Source organism: Pleurodeles waltl, chromosome 6 (assembly GCF_031143425.1).
Source record: "Pleurodeles waltl isolate 20211129_DDA chromosome 6, aPleWal1.hap1.20221129, whole genome shotgun sequence".
In the NCBI taxonomy this organism is placed as follows: domain Eukaryota; kingdom Metazoa; phylum Chordata; class Amphibia; order Caudata; family Salamandridae; genus Pleurodeles; species Pleurodeles waltl.
This window is the reverse complement of record NC_090445.1, coordinates 794,031,912-794,039,201: the sequence shown is the minus strand read 5'-3', so window position 1 is coordinate 794,039,201 and position 7,290 is coordinate 794,031,912.

Sequence of the window (7,290 nt, the reverse complement as noted above, 5' to 3'; positions counted from 1 at the left end):
TGAATGGTGGCATTATACCCCAACAAGCCTAGAGGAGGGGTTTCTCACTCACATACTCTGGTTTTGCCCCAAAAATAATCTTTTTGGACCTCAGACCTATGCATTACAGAATAAATCAGTGGGTCTGATTTGGCAAGATGCCCGAAGGTTAAATTATTGGGGTGCCCCATACTGGATATTTACCTGTTACATGGCAAACTGGGTAAGCTCACATCCCACCTACTTCTTGTGGCAAAACAAGCCATCTTAGGTCTTTGGGGACAGCAAATGTTGCCCACTGAACATAAGTGGATTGAAAAATTATGGTGGATTCTCAGCATGTAAAAACTGTCGAATTAGCACAAGGTGAGGACAAATATTTTCTTAATTAATGGGGCCTCCTTTTAGACTACTTTCATGAAGACTTTAAGGAACTGTCATGTGTAAAACATCTCCAGGCCCTAAAGTTGCTAGAATCCTCCAAGCCAGAGAACTACCTACTACACAACAATCTATTGGTGCCACGAAGGCCAGAGGAGCCCAAAAGCTGCTGCAATCTACAATTAACACCTACAGTGGAGAGAATTCAGACACTCTGGCAACCTGAATGTTTTTTTTTCCCTTTTGATCTAGGAATGGTAGGGTGGGTAGGAAGGGGAAGTCACAGCTGACTGGGGGGTTACTTGGGGTAGCCTGTTGTTCAATGTAGATCTAAGATATAAATTTCTATGGTTAAATGGATAAAGGAATATGACAGAAAATTTGATTACAAATGTATTCAAACCTAAAAGTACTCGCTAATTCCATAAGCACATCAGTAGCTTCTAATTTTGAGGACCACCAGTCAGGAGTCCAGAGGGCACAGTTGCCTTCAAAGGTCAAATCCCTGGTTTTCCTTACATTAAGAAAGAGGGAACACTTCCTCATCAAAGATGCAACAGTCATAGGCAGGCTCATAAACACTCTTGAAAATAACCCACATCATTGTTAAAGAGAGCAAAATTCAGAGTATCATTGGCATGTGACATCCAAGAAAATCCAAAACAATATAACAGCCGGCGCTGTGATCAATACATTAAAGAAGGAGTGTCACAGTGAGGAACCCAGAGGAACCCCACAGATCAGGTTTGTGTTGGAGAAGCAGAAAGGATATTATATACAAGAAAGTGTACAGCATGGGCTCTATATTTAAGTAAAGCAGAAATCATATTCAGCATAATACGTTGTATTCCTAATGAATACAACCCAAACCCACTAAGTTTTCTGTGGAGATCCCGGCGAGAGACACAGGATTCTCAGATGAATAGGGGTGTACATTTATCACTAACAAAGTAAGGCTATCCATCCTAACTGCCTCAGGGAAAGACTGCTATAAGTCACAGACAAAAGGCTACTAACAAAGATAAATCTGCCCAGAATAAAGAAAAAAGATGGATATGCACTTAAAGTGATTGACTGACTTGACAGTCATATAGGAAAGACTGCCATAAGTGCTCAGCAGACGTATAAAACAGACTATCACATTGTCAATAGGAATCTGGTGTCTTAAATGGTCAAAATTATGTAATCTGTAGGTAGTGTGAATTTCTACCCCGGAAAAAAAACTCTGAAAGAAAATAGTATTCAAGCTTAAAACCAAAACAAGATTTGAAAAAGTCGACTAAACGCCACTGACAAGATTCTCATACCTCTAACAGACTTTACTCCTGAGACAGCTCATGGACTCAAGATCCCACAAAAATGTGTAAATATTCGGGTCATCTTGTTGACTTGTTTTAGTTCTCCTTTTCTTCACACTGCCAATCCAGCATGATGAGTCCCAGATCCTGCACTTCTTAACACCACCAAAACAGGAAGACAGAAAAAGCAACACCAAAGTAATTTCAATCTTTAATTTTATATCTCACCTGCCCAATGGTAGAGGATACCTAGGCTTGGAATCCTCAGTAGTGTTAGCGCAGGTGTTATTATAAAAATTATTAATGAGTGTTCTTGTATTATGAGTAACGAATTTGTGTCGAAAATGTAATAACATAGAAAAATAATGCACACATTTGAAAATGTGATCATGATGAGTGGCCGTCAATGTTCACAAAGTATACTTATTAATAGTTTATTAATATCAAATGTTGAGTATATGTTTGACTAATGTAGTAATATGTCATGTTAGGGGTTATGCATCATGTATTAGCTTTATTAATTGTAGCCCTTAACTTAGCAAAGGTCTTGGCCTAGTTGCCCGGCCTCATGTCAAGCTGTATTTCTTAACATGTAATAAAATGGCTGTTCAGAGAATTAAACTGTAATTTTCCATTGTATTGTCTAAATGTGCTCGTAACAAAGTTTTTCTAATGAGAACCGATTGCTAAATGTAACATTATGAGTGTAAGGTATGTAAGACTGAATTTCTTAGGAGGAGGAGAACAATAGAGAGACTGACTGGAGTATAAGCAGCAACAATATTGTTACCTGATGAGCCGGATGATGAGGACATTGCAGGAGAAGCCACTCAGTGACATGTGAATGGAGTAGTGGTAGAATAAATAGATTTGATGTTTTAGTTTTATTGGACAAAATGTGAATATGCGATCTCTTGACCAATAGGGACTTGGGAAATAGTTTTAGGGCATTTAACTTAACAGGACTGTACCAAGAGAAGACAAGCCATTTTCTCTCTATTTTTCTTGAGGGTTTACATCTATTCTTTTGAGTTGCTTAAAGACTTGGGCCCATATTTTTACTTTTTGACGCAAATCTTCGCTAGCACAGATTTGCATCAAAAAGTTTAACACCGGCTACCGCCATTCCAAAATGCCAGCCTGGCGCCTTATTTATGGAATGACATTAGCCGGCGCCGCGGCCTGGTTAGCATCAAAATAAATGACGGTAACTGGGCAGCGGAGGCGAAAGGAAGAATTTGGGTTGTGCGCCAAAGAATGGTGCAAGTCAGGTTAGAGTCAAAAATATTGGATCTAACCTGACTAGCGCCATTTTTTGACACACAACCCCCATGGAAATGACTCCTGTCTTAGCCAAGACAGGAGTCATGCCCCCCTGCCCAATGGCCATGCCCGGGGGACTTCTGTCCCCTGGGCATGGCCATTAGGCACAGTGGCATGTAGGGGGGCCCAAGTTAGGCCCCCCCTATGCCACTTCTACGTAAAAAAATATACTTACCTCTACTTACAGTAGATGGGTCTCCCCCATCCATGGGTGTCCTCCAGGGGTGGGTGAGGGTGGCATGGGGTGTCCCTGGGGGCAGGGAAGGGCACCGGTGGACTGCTTCCATGGTCAGAGACCATTGATAGGAGCCCAGAGATCCCTTAATACCTGCCCTGACCCAGAAATTAAAAAATGGCGCTAAACTGGTTTAGAGTCATTTTTTAAGGCTCTCCCATTCCTGTGCGTAATTTTTCCACTGGAGTATAAATAAGGCACAAATGCCTTTGAGTCATTTTTTTCCCCGGGAACGCCTACCTTGCATGTCATTAACACAAGGTAGGGTTCCACGGTAAAAAAATGACTCTCACTCCATTAAGTTGCCGCAAGACGGGTCTAGCACCAAAGTATAAATATGGAGTTAAGTTTGCGCCGAATTTGCGTAAAAAAAGACGCAAATTCAGTGCAGAGTATAAATATGCCCCTTAACGTTTTCTGAACTTTGATGTTAAAAACTGACGCCCTGCTGACCGAACTGATGTCCCGATGCTGAAGACTTTCTTAGCTTGCCGATCCAATTGAGAAGAGGTATTCATGTACCCATGTGTTTGTTATGCCTATCTGCTTTTTATTTCTAGGTACCAAACACACTGTTTGATAGAGCCATAGTTACATGTTTTCCAAATTTGTGTTTACTAAATTGTTTTGCATGAAGCCCAACATGCCCATGCTAATCTGGTGTTAGTTAAGGATTCTCACTAATGAAAGTCTGCGATAGGGAATAACGTTGATGTATTTCGTTGCTGAATCTAAATGTATGTGATATAATTTGCACAATTGTTCTTATTATTAATTTGCACTGTAACCTTAGAATATTTAATGGTTCAAGCTTTTACTAGATTGTGTTTCTTTCGCAGGTTTGGACAGCCAGTGTTGTTTCTGTATGTTTATCATTTGATTTTTAGATGAATTTACATGACTTTAGCATTGTTAATATAGGGAAATAAACATTTCTAACTTTTACTAAAGGTGTGGTTATTCATAATTCAAAGGTCATGGTGTGCGACAATTACTGACTCCATTGATTATAAATGTCATTGATTATCATTGATTATTGATGTTATTGATTGATTATTGATTAGTGATCTGCATGTCCTGGAGTTATGGTGGGAACATCTTAATTGTGAGTCAAAAGGTTTATCGACCTATTTGCGTCCCCCTGTAAGTTTACTTACGCTAACACTCCTAAACATAAAAAAGAAATCACATATCGGTGACCTCTCTGGATACAAGTATTCCAAAATGTTCAGATAATAGCACACAGCCCCACACCACTGAATAGCAGAGACAAACAGCACTCTCTCATTGAGAAGACACCACACCAGAGCCACCTGCAGCCACTGACAACAAAGCTCCTCAAATGGCCCCCAAGAGAACGACAACCACACACTCGCCTCCAACTAACCATGAAAAGGAAATAGCTACAATGGCCACTAGCAACAAATCAAAAGATGAGAGCCTATCCACACTAATAAAATCCCTGCAAGTGGATCTCAGATGTGTTCTCGCCATGGTCAATGCCACAACAACCCTGAACATGGAAGGCACTGGCAAAAACCATGGGCCAGATTTACAAAGCCCTATTGACACTGGAGCATCACTTTTTGTGACACTCTGGTGGCGCTAACCACTGCTCCATATTTACAAGGAGTTGTAACACCACTTTTTGTGGCTTTACGCCTCCTTGTAAATATGGGCCCCTCTGACACAGTTTCCTGCATCAGCAGGGTGTGCAATGGGTGTTGCAGTGGGCAGTGGGTGTTCCATTGCAACACCCATTGCTTTGACGCTGGCCCAGATTTACGAGAAATCATAAATCTGTGGCAGCGCCAAAAACTGGCATGGCAAAAAAAGAAGGAATGCTTTTATTCGTCCTTGTTTTTTGCTTTTTTCTAAATGCATTCTGCAGCACACATAGAAGAAGAAGAAGCATGGTACCATGGGTGATTGTTTATGTGCAGGAAGGTGTACTTTCCTGCACATAAACAATCATTTAAAAATGATGCTTTGTTACTTCAATGTGTGCTGCAGAATACAGCACACATAGAAGTGCCAAATCGCCATTGTAGATTGTTTATGTGCAGGAAGGTATACAATCACTACCCTCAACGCAGACACCCTTGCACTATGGTGCAAGGATGCCTGCGTTGGGTCAGGCAGCTTAATTTAGCACCGAATTAGGGGGAAACACAGGGTTGCACTGTATTCTTGTGAATACAGCACAGCCCTACATTTCAAAGCCGGATTAGCTTCAAAACAATTTACACTAATACTGCAAAGCTCTGAACTAGCTTAAAAAAATGCTGATGGTAGTTCCTTAACTACTGCCGTGGTGCGCTGTATCGTACTATACAGCGCATACATAGTGGCGTTAGGGTGGCGCTAAGGGGTGAAAGATCAGTGGTGCTGCACTAGGTGCAGCGCCACTTTTCTTAAATCAGGTTCTAAGAGCCACATGTACAAAGATCCTGTTTTGCGACTCGCAAACTGTGAGTTTTAGAGACACGCAATTTGTACTTTACACTGTTTGCGATTCCCAATGGGGTTGCAAATGACCTACCTCATGAATATTCATGAGGTAGGTCGCAATTTGTGACCCCATTGGAAATGGCTGCCTCACAAGGATGGTGGCCTGCTGGAAGCAGCAGACCACCATGTCTGTGACTGCTTTTAAATGAAGCAGTTTTTTTTTTTAAATGCAGCCCGTTTTCCTTAAAGGAAAATGAGATGCATTTAAAAAAAGAAAGGTTTACTTTTCATTTTTTCAGAGCAGGCAGTTGTCCAGTTTGAAACTGGTGCTAACTGCAAACAATCATACATACCATTTCAATTTGGTATTAGGAAGGGATAAACTTGACACGCCAATTCCTAATACCAAATTGCAAGTTTGGGCTTTGTACATCCCAAAAAGCATTTTTCAAGTCTCAAACGGTTTGCGACTTGAAAAATGCTTCGTACATCTGGCCCGAGGTGTCTTGTATCATCATATGTTGAAAACAACAAACTCGGGCAACTGTGCATGAAGATAACATATTCAAAAGAAGCCATTCCAGAAACTTTCAGTAGATTACATTTTCCCAGTCATCTACTTATCTTATTCACAATCGTCTATACTAAGGGCCAGATGTAGCAAACTGTTTGCGACTCGCAAAAGGCGAAAATCGCCGTTTGCAACTCGCAAATGCGTGTTTGCTATGCTGAAATGCATTTTGGAACCGACTCGCAAAATACATTTCCGAGTCGCAAATAGGAAGGGGCGTTCCCTTCCTATTTGCGAGTCGCAGTGGTATACAACTCCATTTGCGACCGCGTACGCGGTCGCAAATGGAGTCGCAGTTACCATCCACTTGAAGGGGATGGTAACCCACTCGCAAACGGGAAGGGGTCCCCATGGGACCCCTTCCCCTTTGTGACTGGACCCAAAAATATTTTTTCAGAGCAGGCAGTGGTCCAAGGGACCACTGCCTGACCTGAAAAAATCCGAAACTAAAGATTTCGGGATTTTTTTCTAAGTGCAGCTCGTTTTCCTTTTATTTAAAAGCAGTCACGGACGTGGAGGTCTGCTGTTCCCAGCAGGCCTCCATCCCCGTGAGTGCCCAGAGTCACTATGGGGGCGCAAATTGCGACCCACCTCATTAATATTAATGAGGTGGGTCTTTGCGACCCCATAGCGACTCGCAGAAGGTGTCTGAGACACCTTTCTGCATAGCAATTTGCGAGTCGCACTGACTCGCAAATTGCAAGTCGCAATTTGCTAGTTTCCTACATCTAGCCCTTATTCAAGTCCGATGATATTCATAGGCCTGGCGTTCCCAGTAAAAATGGCTTGTATGGAATAACTTTCAGGTGCATCCTGTCTCAGTATGGTAAGTACTTCTCCCAAGTGGAGGGTAGTATTGTAGATTAAAATTATCACTATGTTTGGTGTATGTTGCAAAGTGCTAGACGATCATAAGAGGAATACTGCAAAGTGAGTAAACGATTTGGAATGTAATTTCAGAAAGCAAAATGTTGTTGGAGCCATTGCTTAATGCATGATGTTTTTCATTCCCAGATATTGTTTGTAGCAAACATTTTCAGTAATGTTAGTTT